The sequence below is a fragment of the Orbicella faveolata genome, unplaced genomic scaffold, assembly GCF_042242905.1.
Source record: "Orbicella faveolata isolate gen_17 unplaced genomic scaffold, um_ofav_v1 contig_14, whole genome shotgun sequence".
Lineage (NCBI taxonomy): Eukaryota > Metazoa > Cnidaria > Anthozoa > Scleractinia > Merulinidae > Orbicella > Orbicella faveolata.
In genome coordinates this window covers 14032501-14048173 of record NW_028301541.1, presented here as the reverse complement: position 1 = coordinate 14048173, position 15673 = coordinate 14032501, and the positions used below count along the sequence as shown (strand labels likewise).

The window sequence follows — 15673 nt, the reverse complement described above, 5'->3', positions numbered from 1 at the left end:
CTTGATTCCAAGTGATCTTGCTTTGGCAGTCTGGTCTTTGATGATGCTGGTAAACGGACAAACGCCTTCGTGTTGTTTCGTTGCCCGCTTAACGTTTGCAATATATTGTGTCTAGAATGCTTGTAAATTCAGGGGCCGATCTAGCGTATCTAGGGGACAGCCCCCCGCCTATTTTGGGTAAAAACAAAAAAACAAAAACAGAAGGAAGAAAAGCTGACATGGCAAGGAAAGGAACTGTAGAATCCTTGCCCAGAGTGGATTCTTCGGTTCAAAGTTTACTGCGGAAGCACTCGCCTGCGGCTCGTGGTTCCACAGCCACTTTGAGCCTCGTGAGTCCACAACCAGTAAAATTCGAGCAATGAAAACAAATACAAACACAAAATTTAAAACATTTGGTGACGCGCTGTCTTGCAGGGTAACTGGTCAAAACTTTATTGTCTCAAAAAATATTTGTTACAAGTGTTGCGATCTAAATTAATTGAGTTCTAAGTGTCGCCAACCATTCAAATGCCTTTCCTGGAAAATACTTTTTCCAGCACAGTTTAATTTACCGCAGGCTATAATCTATTCATCGCTAGTTCAACTTCACTCGCAGATCATTATCTGACATTCGACCAAACCTAGGGTGCATTTCTTTAAGAAAATTTAAAATTGGATTCTTAAATCCGAAAACGGATTTTGCGTTTCTTTAATAAACAGATTAATCCAAGATCTCTTCGGATCATGGTGCGTCAAAGGAACCGAAGAATCCACTCTGGGCAAGGATTCTACCGTTCATTTCCTTGCCATGTCGGCTTTGCTTCCTTCTGTTATTTTTTTTTTTTTTTTTTTGGCCTTCTGCATCTGCTTGTATTTTAAAATGTTGTTACAATTTAGTTATCTCAGTCAAAACATCTCACTATAGATGATCTAGGATACAGCTACAGGCTAGATTATTCTGAATTCAGTTGGTCACAGTCATTACGAGTCAACACGAGGAAGTGTTGTGGAGGCTGTTTCTGGCAAAATGTTTAACAGCCAATGTAGGAAATGTTAATATCGGTACATGATCACTGTGTTGTTGGCCACAGGACTTGCAGTAAATAATAAATTTTAAACTGATAGATATTTCAAATGACCTCCATAGCACTGTTCTGAGTAAGGAGCTCCCTTTAGTTTACACAAGTTACATTGAACCTTAAACTTCAGCAGAGTTGTGATATGAGGACATGCAGTGAAGGCACAGGACCATGAGCAATTCTGTCATTGCTAATTGACCGTGCCTATCATTCAGTCTTCCAGTTTACTAATTTATAAGTGAACTTAATGTTGGCTGCTCTTTCCGGAATATGGTTTTTGTGCTATTTTGCTGGTTTTTTTGTTGTGCTTGTCAGTACTTTGCAAATATTCAGTTTAAAAAGCATACTTTGGAATTGAATTATTATTTGCAAGTAAATGTAAGCAGTCCGGGATCGTTATCAGATTTGATAACCTCGACCAAAACAAACCATTAACCAATCGCTGCGCAAATTTTCGTTCACGTGACATTATTTGGTAGCAACAGTGTATAATTCAATATGGCGGTCGACGGGGCGTTGCGATGAAAGGAGTTACTTTTTTCACAACATCACAATGCAATTTCATTTAATTGTAATTGTATGTTTGCTTCGCAATAGGTTACTGGATTATGGAATAGAAACAGAGATGTATGGAAGAAAACTGTCTTTGTCCAAAAGCTACAGCGAAAAGTTTCATTCTCAGATAGACACCGTATAATATTTGTTCCGAGTAAAAACACACGAAGGTAGACAACAGTTATTCTGTTCACAAAAGCGTTGTTTATTGATACTAATATGATAGCTTCTATTTTCACTCAGGCTTCATTTTTGAGTTATTTTTTTGTAAAAAAAATACCTCTTAGTCGGCGCGTCGGGTATGTTATGGACGGGTCAATGGGTGAGTGAGTGAGTGAGTGAGTGAGTGAGTAAGTGAGTGAGTGAGAGATGTATGTATGTCACACCAATCAGATTGGATCTACTATAAACAGCCAATCAAATTTCTTGTTGTAAAGGTAAATTTGATCCCGATAGAGTTCAGAACAGCCATATTTATTCTTCTATAAAAGAGGAGGAAGTATTCACATATTGGGTTTACTTCGACATTTTCTGTGGGTTCGGCTGAGGATTTTAGTTAAATGAACGAGATGAGCCTTGAGGTTTGAAACAGTTCGTGAGTTAGTAGTATGCAAATGCAACGAGATATTTTTATTTTTAGTTACAAAGGTAACTTGATACTTTTGTTTTTCACAAGGAATAAATTCAATTAGAGGTCACGAATCGTCGCGTCTAGTTCTTAGGACTTGCTTTAGAGGGGACGAGACTTTAGATTTGAAACAGTTCTAACGTTTACAATAGTAAGTGCGGGTAACAATTGTTTTGTTCTTGTTGCATGCAAATATAACGAGACATTTTTGGTTTTTAGTTGCAAAGTGTAATGTGACACTCTTGTTTTTCACAAGGGAGTAAATTCAATTAGAGCGGACGAATCATCATCACTCTTTCCCACGAGATGTTTGCTATCTTTAGTAACAAATGGTAACTTAACACTTTTGTTTTTTATATGGGAGTAAATTCAATTAGAGCTGACAAGTTATCGGCTATTGTTTCCAGGATATTAAACAAAAAAGAAGGTTTTGTTTCTGGACGGTTTTTACGTCTCTGCAGTAGCAGTTTAATAGTTTTATTTGATGACATTCATTTCAGTGCGATATTTTTTAAGGGAAAAAGTATGAAAACTGTTCAAATGTTCTTTGAAGACTGCGTGGCACCAAGTTAAAGTGTATTTAATTAAATCAGACTTTTAACGTGTCAGAGGTTTTTTTTTCTCTTTCTTTCTATTTTCGGTGAAGTTGTGTTGTGTTGTGTTGTGTAAAAAGGTAAACTTACGACTTGTGTAAAATGCGAAAAAGTCTCTAAATTAACTTGATTATTTTTGAGCAAAAATTTCTCTTGGGGGTTTGAAGGGTTTTGTGATCGGTGAGCGAGGGAGTTATGCATGTGCGGGTGTCACACCAATCACACTGCGGGTTGTATCAAAGAGCGAATCAAATTGCCCGTTAGAAAATAAGATGATAACTACATTAATCTGGAGACGTGTCAGATTACTGTAGTTTGTTCAGTCAAACATTTTATGGCTTACTATTTAGCTATCTTACCATGACCGATGTAACATCGCAACCAAAAAAACTTGTCAAATTAACCAAATCATTACTGTACCATGAATGCTTCTATCTCCAAAACTTCACAGAAAAAAATAACTCTTGCACGTCTTGCGTGCCTATGTTCTTGGTAGTTGGCGAAGCTGGCTGTTCAACAGTCTGTATAAAATATAAACGAAACACTAACAGTAAATACATCTTGAGTTCACAAATTGACACTGAACAAGTTGCTTCTATATTCCAAGCGGAGAGCTGTAACTGAATTTCGTTCAATTTGCATGAGCGAAGCGTGGTTAGGACCGAAACATCTCCTACTATGATTCATTACTATGAAATGGAAATAACAGTATGGGAACAGTTCGCGACCCTCTCTCTGTCGACTCTCTGTCCAGATATACTGAAGATAGAATAGCTTACCTCGATGGCCATATCCCATCCCACGCCTAATTTCATTTCTGCGATTGCTAATTCAATCCCCTCTGCCGTATTGTACATTTCGTTTCCATCTTTGATGCACTGGAGTTCTCTTTGTCGTTGTGGGCTCGCCTGATATGGTTCTGGCACAACAACAAAAATATAGCAGGTATATTTACTTAAATTGGTGATACACCTCCGTTCCGTGGAATGGGTACATGCAACACTTTATGTCGTGAGATGTGACAGTAAACTGGGAAGTCTTGGCATTTCCGGAAAAAAATTGTTTAAGTTGTAGATCAGTAGTCTATTGTTGTGCATTCGGTGATATGGAAAAACGCTTTTAATGACCGATTCATATAAAAGAAACTATAATCCAAGTAATATGTTTTCGTACCATAGTTCACTCGCTAAATCCAACAATAAGCTTCATTATATAACGACTGGTGTGCCAGAAAACTGACCTAGTTTGGCCGGCATTTCCGGAAAATATTTCAGGACCGCGAGTTGTTGAAACTGACTCTAAAATATAGGCAACTTACCCTTTAACGTGATTGTCGGTTTTCCCGCAGTCCGAAAGGTGTTTTAGTTCCCTGTTTATGAAGTATTGCACCCGGCCTATCTGTCTTCCAGCAACTTCTCTCAAAGTGTAATTTTTCTCAGCGCTCTTGGATACCAGACTGTGGCACGTCTAGAAGTGTCTCGGGTATTTCTCTAATTTCCGGCAAAACACAACGAAGTGCGAACGAGTCTTTGTTTCCAATTTTCAGGAAGGACATGAAAAGGAGTTCCTTCTGGCCCCTTGATTTTGACCTCATGGTAACCCTTCAAAAGAAAATAAACAACTAATGTTAGATTCGCAAGTGGTTTCCCAACCACCTGGACTGCCGTACCATGAATCGAGCGACTCACTAAGAGCTATATTCTTTTCTGAAGGGGCTTAGATGATTTATGTAAGTTACTTTTACGTAGCCCTTGATTTTGCCACCAGTAATTCTTAAAGTTGAATGGTGCGTGTCTGTCAGGCCTAAAAGGAACGAAAATTTTATGCTGCAAAACTCGACAACAATAAACCTACCCTATGTAATGACCAAGCTATATCCACAAAATCGACATAAATTTGCTATTTTGATTCTATGGGTACCAGCATCCGCCATCTCAATACCTAGGAACATATCGATTACAGCTGTAAATATGGCCGCCGTTACGAACAACACATCGCAAATCAAAATACCCCCGTGCACTTTTTTCACAGATCGTGCACAACACTAAAAACACGTTACATTCCAAGAATATGGCGTGAAGATTAACGACATATTTTTTGCAATTTTCGCAAAAATCTCCAGGTAACTTAAATCTAATGACAAAATGAAAACATACCTGGTTTGGATGGAAAATTGCAAGCGCTGTTTCACTTTACGAGTAGCATTTTACATCGTTTACGCTGGTCTTCAACCGCCATCTTCAAAACACGTGAGGCTCCTTCTTTTCTGGTAATTATCGAATAGAATTATGGGTAAATTACCCGAGTATAATCGAACAAATAACGAGCAAAGCGAAGTGAATACGAAAATTCCCGGTTTTTTGAAATGGCCGCCATGTTGTGACGTCACATGGTTATCAAATCTGATAACGATCCCGGACTGGTAAGTCAGTTATTTTTTTTTCACATCTCCCATCTGCAATTTTAGTTGCAACCACTTTAAATAGCATGAGGTATATTATTTGTCCAAAGCATTCATTTCATGTAACTCAACCAAGCCTTCTTTCCATTGAGCCTGCATTTCCCCTTGACATGGCCTCACATGTGCTGAGAAGCCAGGAATGGACACTTGGAGCAGATACAAGTTACATCCAGCACCTAAACACTAGGCGAAGAGAAATCTCAAACTCTCATCAGTTTGAACATTGATATTGCAAGTGGCAATGTCTGAGGCAAAGTCATTTGTAGACCTTTTACTTTAAACACATTCAAGGAAGTTGAACAAGACCAAAATCGTGTTATCCCATTGTCTACAAAATAGATCCACACAGTACATATTTAATCTTGGATTTGTAAGTTGAACAAGAATTTGCTGGAAGTGTGACCTGGTACAGGGGACGAATACAATTATTTTTTACCACTTACATTGAAGCAAAACATACCCTACTTCTCCCATTAAGCTTCTAGTTTTTTAATTCCATTTATTGCAAGTTATTTTTGTTATTTTGAAAGAGCCATAGCTCATTAGCAAATTGTTTATGATTCCTTTTGGTTAATAAGGAAATACAGCGGGCGAAACTCGATTAATCAAGCTTAACACAAGTTTTTAAGGACAAAACGTTGCTTTGATTTCGAATTATTCAACCCTTTTCTTCGTAGGTTTTACTTCTCAGCTCTCTTATCGTGGAACGAAAACATAATATCTGTCAACAACCATGTTTTTGGCCAGCGGTACACTGACACACTTCACACACAAGTCGAGATATCTAAGAAGGAAAGGGCCGAAGGTAGGTTCAATTCCGGCAAGTTAAGATCGAATTCGAAGAGATCAGAAATTAAACGGAAATAATTTATATTTCAACCATAGAGATTCGACGAACCGCGAAGCTTCGATTCCTAAAATCATCTGTTTAGCACTGAAAATGGTGGTTTTGTAAATCGAGCAGAAGTCATCTACAACTATTACTTGGCGTGCGGAACATTTCATATGGATGTCATTCCTGATTTCTTTCAGCATCGGATGCGAACGAACCTCCTATAAGTCATATTTCCACATCACCATCAGCGCGTGGAGATGTTTGCCGTTCAGCGATCAGATGAAAATGAGCTCCAGGGAAAATTTCTCCCGGCATGCTTTGCGAGTCGTGTTCAACACCGCCTGAGCCAGAGCTAACCGGAAGCTCAAATATTCGCCAGGTCTGGTTGCTATGTGGTGACGTCATTTATCTGTTATGTTGCTGTCATCGCAAGAATTTTGCGGTTCTATCGTGGTTTTGAGATAATTGCTTTCAACGAGAGAAATTAATTGTGTACAAAAGTAACCAGGTTATTTTCAGATATGATCTGGCCACACAATTGATATTTTATAATAAATTTTCACAACGCGGGAATATTGCGCGGTTATATATAATAAAGACTTCGACTTCACATGAACCCGTCATCGGCCGTTGAAAACGGACACAAAACGAGATTTGTCTCTGAGTTAGAAAATATGGTATTTCTGCTGACGCATCTGTGCGAAATTGAGCCAGTTTCCAATCGAATTTGCCTCGAGGAGTTACAGAAGATGCGCGGGTTTTCTTTTCACGGGAAGCGCAACAAAGAAACGGCCCTGCCTGTTCATTTGGATTAGGCCCAGTTCAGACGCCGAACTTTTCATGAGCCGAACCAAATACATTGAATTAAGTATATGAAAAGTTCGGCGTCTGAATCAGTTAAGAACGGCTATTTGAATTTGGAACAGCCCAGCCGTTCTTCCCGCCTAGCTCAGCCGGGAATTTCGGCTTTGGAACGGTTTTGATTCAGACGTCGAACTTTTCATGAGCCGAACCTAATGTATAAATTATTGTAACGTATTTTACAAGCAGTTTTTACTTTGCCTGAAAATCGCTGACATTTCGATGTGTTTTGGTTTTAACTAAATAAAGTTCGGCGAATTAAGTTCGACGTCTGAATCAACAGGTGTACTTTTGATAATTTGGGTCGGTCCAAATTCGAATTAAGTTCGGCTCATGAAAAGTTCGGCGTCTGAACTGGGCCTAAGAAATGTATCAGACCGTCTAGGTTTTAAACTGGCGGTTGCGCCCCAACCTAGAAAACACGTTGTTTCAACGTTATTTTTTCTTTTAATCCAAATTCTTCACGTCAGTCGCGCGATTTCCTGAATCGCCGACTATTAAAATGTTTTGTATCTTTCTGACACGATAGAATTGTGATGTGAAGTATATATGAAATAATTCACATTTGAACTGCGGTGTAGATGAAAGTGAAGAATGATCATCGCAGTAAATTTTCCAAATTTTTTTTTCACGTGTTCGAATCCCGTTGAAGCCCTGATTTTTTCAGGCTTCTTCTTTTCAATTGCTTATATTGGAAAATTTACTGCGATGATCATTCTTCACTTTCATCTACACCGCAGTTCAAATATGAATTATGTCATATATACTTCACATCATTTCACTCCTCACGGGAAGATATGAACTCAATTAAGGTTACCGTATACCTTCAGGGGTGTCTCACGTCCAAGCGATGTAGCGCGTCCGGTTTAAGATGTAGATACCTAAACCCCTATATCAAATTAAAGCTTACAGAGCTGGCTATCAAACCATACCAAAAATTTTGAAATAAAATGAAGTGCCGATTTTTTCACGGCCACTAAATGCGAACGTCCTAATCACCTTTTGGAAGCTACAAGTCAAAGCGAATTTTGTTTTTCGCCAATTTATTTTTTTCCTCGGTTTCAGGACAAAAAGCGCTAAAAAAGCGTGTCTGCGTTTTTCCACATTCAATTGCAGTAAAAAGTTACAGAACATTTTCAAAATAGGATTTAAAAAATGTGAAGTGATCGTACAAAAATTGCTCTCGGAGAAAAAATATGTCGAAATAAACAATTCGCAGACATGTTTTTGTTTTTTATATGTTAATCTAGCTACTGTCCAAATTTGAGGGCAATCAAACAAATCCCCTTTGAGTTGTAACTCTTTAAAGTGTCTGCTTCAAGCGAAAAAATTTATTCGAGAAAACAGCGCTAAGAAAAATCTCTTGCTTCGCAAACAAACTCCGCCCACAAACGCCTTCAACTGGGTTCTCAGATCACTGAGCCAATCAGCGCTTGGAAAATTTACTACCATTAACTCGCGGTTAAATTTACGCGTGAATCTCGAAAAAACCCTTGTGTTTCGCAATGCGCTCAAGGCGGAGAGATAATTTTTCTGTAGCTCGGTTTTTCTTGAAGCTGGTCTGGCAAAATGGGGAATACGAAAAAGGATACGAACGCTAGAGAGGCTGGGCGATGAGAACAAACTGAACAAAAGAAAGCGCGGCGGAGCAAATGTGCATGGATAATATTCCAATGGATCTCAATGAGTTGGGCGATTCATCAGTATCGGACTCAACAAAAGAGTCAATGTAAACATCGCTGTTATAGCTGTCGAGTTCCCAAATTTTTACAGAATCTTTCTGTACTCTTGACTCGATCTTTTCGCCCGCTTGATACGATAGCTATAGCTTCATCCGCGAGGCCAACTTTCGCTTCTTCACTCATTGATGTGTTTTCATTCGTTCTTCGCTTTTTCGAAGTGGTAAACAATGTTTTCCGTGGCCCATGTTTACTTATAACTTAATAGAATTACATCTAATACGAAAAATGCTTGGATCGGAATAGCCAGCCAATTCGTGGTATCCATATATTCCCGCGAAAGTAGTCTCGGTTGATTGCGTACACGTTATAGGGCTGTCAATCAAGAAGGAACTTTTACTTCCGGCCGTAACGTAAAACCTCCATTTCTCCGCCAATATTGAGTTTTTTTCAATTTTGTTTTCAGAAATTAAAGATTACTCTTCGATCATTACTTTGAACTAAAAATCCAAATTTGAAGAAAATTGCCGATCTGAAGGTATACTGTAACCTTAATTGACCTCACTCCCAATGTGTGGCTTCGTAGCTCAGTTGGTAGAGCATCGCACCGGCATCGCGGAGGTCACGGGTTCGAAACCCGGAGTCCTGATTTTTTCAGGTCTCTTCTTTCCAATTGCTTAAATTGGAAAATTTACTGCGATGATCATTCTTCACTTTCACGATAGAATTTTGTTACATTAAATATAATTTCACACTTTAGGATTATGACATATTCGTGCAAAACTTGACGCGTTTTGTGGAACATAAACGATCACCGACAGGGATATGATTACACTGGAATGTTGTAAGCCACTAGATATCCCGTGGAGATGTAGGACTAAAAGTTCTACATCTCCACGGGATCCCAGGTCTGTTTTTTGGTTGCTAAGAACGTCTGGCTCGTACCACGCTAAACCACATTCGATTTGTTAATGGGAAAATTTTTCTATTTTTTGGAACAAATTGCGCCATCTCGTTGGGCACACGTGCGTACATGCTGCGTGGATCTTTGCGGATCTAACGCGGGGGAAATGGCGTCCAAAATGCCCGAAATTTTTGATATTTTTGGTCCACAACTCAATACGTTTATGTGTATTGGGATTTTGCTTGAGTATTTTTGTCGTAAGCTGCTCCAATCTGAGTGAAGTAACACCGTGTCGAATTTAGATATGTCCCGCTTTGTATCACTAACCAAGTTGGGTTAGCGCTGCTTCTTTTACAAGAACTCCACTCTAAAATCACATATAATGAAGATTAACAGCTCTTTCATAACACAGCGAAAACTAGTTGGATATATTTGGATTTAGCGGTGTTTTATAACTTCAAAGTTTCCCTCCTCTTACCAGACGCTTGCGGGGATTTCGCCAGAGTCTATCGCGAGCGAAAAGTAAGACAAAATTGCAAGTTTGAGTTTCGCCTGAATTGTAAACGACACGCGATGTTTCATCAAGGCCCAATAAGTTTACGTCTGTAGATACTGCTCAGTTTTGCTCGTGTAAAAATCCAATAAATTGTCTGTTGACGATGGATAAGAGCGCTTGCCGATGCATGTTTTGTACTGTCGGTAAACATGACAAATCGGACTCTGCACTTTCGTGTGGAAACGTTCATCGAACTCATTCAATATCTCTATAGTTTTTAAATATGTTTAAGGTTGATAAATGTTTGAGAACATATTAAAAATTTAGCTGAAAACGTGCGAATACAGCAGAAATAATCAGCAAAGTTACGGTGACGCTATTTTATTTTCGCAGGGTATAGCATAATATGTGCGATACGCAGTTTAGCATATATTTGTATCCCATGCGTTTGGAATCCGTACATGTGCAGGTAGTCATGTAGTCCCCTGGGTTTTCCGTGGTAGGTGTATTTAAGCGAGTGTTTAGTATCGGTTCATTCTCTCGGCGTGTTACCAGCGCTGTTTCAATTTTGTTTCTCTATTCAAATTCCTTTATTTTTCTTTATTTCAGTGTTGGGAATTTGGTCATTTAATTCGTAATTGTCCCTAGAGCTCTGTCAACGCCTCCTCGTCGGACCGTCCGCTCAGCCGGGGATGACTAGCCGAATCTAAACGGTCAGCTTTTGACGTTGATGTGGATATTGTCGAAACCGATGAGTACCCTTTGATTGATGATTACTTAGGAAGTGGGGTAGAGTTTGTTAAAGGCTCCTCCGGTGTAAAAGGTCGCCTGAAGCAGTGTTTCAGTTATTGGAAATCCACCATCTGTTTCCCAAAGTTTGTTTTAGGCCTGATTTCTGAAGGCTATAGATTACCATTTGTCAGATTTCCGGATAAGTGCTATTTAGACATCCCGAGAGGGTTTCTGGGTCTGCTGCTAGTTTATTGCATCAGATGGATTTGAAACTGAGTGGGTTAAAACTGAACAGGGAGAAATCTATGTTAGAGTCAATGCAAGTCGGTCAATGGCTGGGTTTTGAAATTGACACGATAAAAATGCAGTTCCGAGTCCCGCCTAAGAAAATTGTCAAGCTGAATGGCAACCTCGATTCCATGATTTCTTCTGGGAGCGCTACTTTTAGGGAACTTGCTCGAGTGGCCGGCTCCATCAATTCGCTGTATTTGGCAGTCGGCTCTATTGCTAGGTTATTGACGAGGCAGATGCATGCTACTATTCAAGCCCGTTCGCTCTGGGATTGTTCCTTTTCTCTTTCTTCGCCTTTATCGGAAGAATTGCGTTTCTGGTCTGCTAATATCGGATATGGAATTCAGCCTAAGCTTACTCCTGGTGCAGTAATTTTTTGCGATGCTAGCAATTACACCTTTAGAGGATATCGGATCAAATTGAATGATCAGCCTGTCAGTGGTATGTTTAGCCGTTTTGAGTGTCAGCCGAGTTCTACTTTCAGAGAGCTTAAAGCCATTTTCTATGTTATCAAGGCGCATGTTGCATCTCTCAGGCACAAGAAAGTTAAAGTTTTTACGGATAACGAGAATGCCTCTAGGATTGTTTCAGATGGCAGCCCAAAGCAGCACCTTCATTGTTTAGCGCTTGATATTTTTCAACTGTGCCTAGTGAACGATATTCAAATTGATGCACAGTGGATTCCTCGCGATGCTAATGTTAGAGCTGATCTTTTAAGTCTTTTTGTGGAAAAAGACTTTAAATTGCATTTGTGAGATTTTTGAACAGTTGGATTCTAGGTGGGGTCCGCATTTTGTTGATCGATTTGCCTTTTATTAGAACGCTCAGTTGAGGAGATTTAATTCAAGATTTCAGTCGCCGGGCTGTTGTGCAGTCGATAGTTTGTCTCAGGAATGGCATGGTGAAAACAATTGGCTCTGTCCACCAGTGTCTATTATTGTGGATGTTATTAGACACACGTGTGCATGCCGCGCGGTCGCACACTCATCTTTCCTGAATGGCCGTCGGCTTTTTTCTGGCCGTTGTTGAAGTCTCGCCCTTCCAGATTTGCTTCATTTGTTGTGGATATCGTACGCTTGCCCAGAAGATCTGATATGATTATCCCTGGTCCTGGCCAAAAGGCTTTTTATCGCGGCAAGCCCTCGGTTTTCTTTGGTTGCCCAAATTCAGCATGCTGGCCTTACGCATATATTTCAGGTTAGCGTTGCCGACCTGTCAGTTTTTGTTTGTCTCTTTGTTTTTGTTTCTACCTTTTGTAGACTTAACAGTTTGCTTGTATTGTTGAGCATTTTCCTGCAGTTGATCAATCGGCCCGTGTATGGCATGCGTTTTCTACGGTTACCGGGCGGCATGGCTTGTGTGCGTTGTTACAGTCATGCGAGTTTTGAGCATGCTAACGGCTGTGTACCACTGGTAAGCACTTGATGTACGATGCCGGTCTTACCGAAGCACCATGCTGCCTACCTTAGGCTGATACATTTGAGAGGGTGCATCTGTTGTAGCAGTTTGTTGATAGCTACTCCTGTCTGGGCTATATTTACCTTTTTGTTTTTGCGCAGTGTTGTTTGCTCGCTAACCTTATTTTTGTTTCTTTAAGATATCTTGCAGGACGGGGGCTTCACGGCGAATCTTCAGGATCCGTCATTGAAGTTAATGGTTCTGCATCTGGTTGATATTTTGTTACAGTCCTGTCACCTGTCCGGTGGGGGTAACTGAGAGGATATTGTCTTTACTGCCTGATTCCAGTGGTTCTAGCTATCCTATTATTCGCAGGATCGTTAATTCTAGGCATTCTAAGGAGCGATTTCACGACTCTCTTGGGATAAGTTATTCCACAGCTTATGCTAGTTTTAAGTCGTACATTTCGCCTTTTGTTTCTGATGCAAGTTTGTATGGTACACATAGTATTAGAATCGGCGGGGCTAACGATGCGGGGTTCAGGTCTCTTGATTCCTCAATGAAAGACAGGCATGTTGGCTGGAAGAATCCGAGGTCCAAGTTTCGTTACCTTGAAGCTGTACCAGAAGAGCTTATTGAGATTACTCGGTCTATGAACATTTAGTTCGTTATTAGGGGTCCAGTAGGAGGGCCCGGCAGCCGTAGCCTACTTTGGTTCCTACCCAGATTTCCTGCGCCATTCTTTGAGGTTTTTTCTGGCCTCGAGTGTCCGCTGCGGTGGATACCTGCTCGGCTTGCCTGGTATATTGCTTGAATTTACGCATCTTCTTTTTTTCTTAGTCTATGTTTTTGCTAGCCTTTATTATTTTTTGTTGCACGAGCTGGGGTATCCAACCCCCGGGAAGTGTTATATTTGCTTGTATTTGAGTCTGTAATTAAAGACAGTATTGGTTACCGCGGCACACTGCATTATTCTCTATATCGTTGCTGTATTTTGTTGTTTCAATGATACGGTTAATGGCACAGAAAAACTTCACCATGTTGTAGAAACACACATGATGTTAGTAGCATCTTAGCACAAAAGATACCGAAAGAAATCTTTGTCAAGGTTTGTTGACAAATTGAAAACAACGACTCGGACTTGAAAGTGCACGCGCTGCACCATGCAAATGATCTACTTGTGCGCGTCAGACTTTCCTTTCAAAAACTTTTGCAAACTCGCCAAACAAGCAAAAACAATAAGAAACCATCAAAAACAGGTTTTGGTTATGATTAAGCGCTGTTTGAGAAACTCACAAATTAACTCGATACAAGAGGAGAGAGTTTTCGTGCTATATTCTTAAGCCAGAACAAACGCAAAAGCGTTCGCGTTAGCCTACAGCTAGCGCGAGCAGGTCTTATTATTCATTCAGAGCGCGAAATTGAAGTCTTGTTTTCGATCTTGAAAAACTCACCTTTCCCATCAGCTCAGAGCATAAAACTACATATAAGCGCCCTGGTTCTTAATCCCTGCCTTAATCAACGCCATCACTGTGAAAAATCCGCCAGAGAATCTCGCAACTCTCACCAAATGCCATGATATCTCCCCAAACCGTTCAATGCAAAGCCCTTATCAAGCGTCCGTGAAATCAAACCTCCTTCTCCTTCCTTCCAAACAAAAACACGCCAAGCACCGTCTAATAATACTTAATATCACTCAACTAGTGGACTAATGTAAATCCTGCATTTTAATTGGCTGCGCTACTAGCGGACTATCAGTAATAGTCCTCGAGTAGCGAAATTGGCGCAATCGAGCGTGACGCTTTCTCTCGTTTTATTCCCAAATAAATATTTCTTCAACTTGCATTTGTTAACTTTATTATTGCCTTTTCTGTCCGACTAGTTGGGTGATACTAAAACAGTTAGACCCTTCGCCTCATGGGCTATTGACCCGTAGCCTTTGCTTCCTTAACTAGTACTCAGTCCATACCCAACTAAATAATAGAAGGGGCCAATAAAATATAATAACTAGTATTAATCAGAGATTATGAGAGTGCGTTCGACGCCCTCACTTTAATATATATACCTTAAATGAATGATTTCATTAGCTGACTTTCAACCTTTGTCTATTGCTAAAATCAACATTTTTCAGCAGCAACCGAGGTTTTAAAGTCAGATATGCATAGTGTCAAAGTCCATGCTAGTGACGAGGTCACGATTTGTTGATACGTTGCGTGACGCCGCCAGTTTCTGTAGACTCACAAGTTTCATAGAATATTAAATTACGTACATTATTCTAAGCTGGAAGCAAAAATTTAAGCTAGCATTTGCAATCGCGTGCTCGTTTATCGTAAACAAACTCCGTGCGACCAATTCGAGTATTTCCCCTGATGAATAAAGCAGACTTTTGGATCTTGCCTTCAAGGTACTTTTCCACCGATTCCAAGCAATAACATTTCGACCGGATAAAGACTGAGCCATCTGTCGCGACTGGAACTAATCACCAAATGCAATCAAAATGTGGGTGTTCCCACAGTCAACATCCCAAAGCCAAGTCGTGTTAATAAACAAGGACAATTCCCTCAGATTTCGATAAATGCTACCGTCGAAGCGTTTAAATTCACCAAAATCTAACGCTGAGAGCACATAATAGCGAAGCGTACGGCGACTGAATGGAAAGAAGTCAAAGAAAGATCAAGCGGAAAGACGAGCTCACATGGCCTGCTCATATACCGGTGCTCACAAGTTCGCCACATGTCTTATCACCTGTCCTAGCGTTAAACGGTACCCGTTTACTGGCCGTGACATGCCCCTGCAAAAATCAAGCGGGGCGGCTGAATTTGCTAAGAACACTGCAACCTCGATCGATTTCGCCTGTATTACGCAGGAAGCCCAACATGTGGACACCAACCGAAAATTAGGTTGCGTTCTCCCTACGCTCGAACGCAATAAAGAACTTTGTCCCGCTGAATTCACAAAGAAAATGATATTTTAGTTCTGAGCCCCGATGATGATCTACGACCAGATAGCAGTTAGGCGATCTCGCCAATGATCTATTGACTTATACTCTGTAAGGTGGCACAATCGTTGCGCACCCATTGCGGACCTACATCCGGCGTGCTTGGTCACGTGTTAGAGAGCTTGCTCTTGGTTGAATTTTTCGTATTGTTTACCTGTTTAAATCGAAACAGTCGGTGAGGGTT

The 15673-nt window shown here is 40.3% G+C and overlaps 1 protein-coding gene, 1 long non-coding RNA gene and 1 pseudogene across 4 annotated transcripts in view; all 3 read right to left on the bottom strand.

Moving 5' to 3' along the window:
* Positions 1-15673, bottom strand: part of LOC110047379 (uncharacterized) — a 32608-nt pseudogene that overhangs the window by 2632 nt on the left and 14303 nt on the right. The window lies entirely within an intron of this gene.
* The window catches only part of LOC149114112 (uncharacterized), a 39934-nt gene that overhangs the window by 18163 nt on the left and 6098 nt on the right, over positions 1-15673 (bottom strand). The window lies entirely within an intron of this gene.
* On the bottom strand, positions 2997-4117 carry LOC149114113 (uncharacterized). Its single transcript, XR_016206412.1, has 3 exons — positions 4075-4117; positions 3614-3753; positions 2997-3355 (listed from the first exon to the last, which is right to left on the bottom strand). It is a non-coding gene; the product is annotated as an uncharacterized LOC149114113 (long non-coding RNA).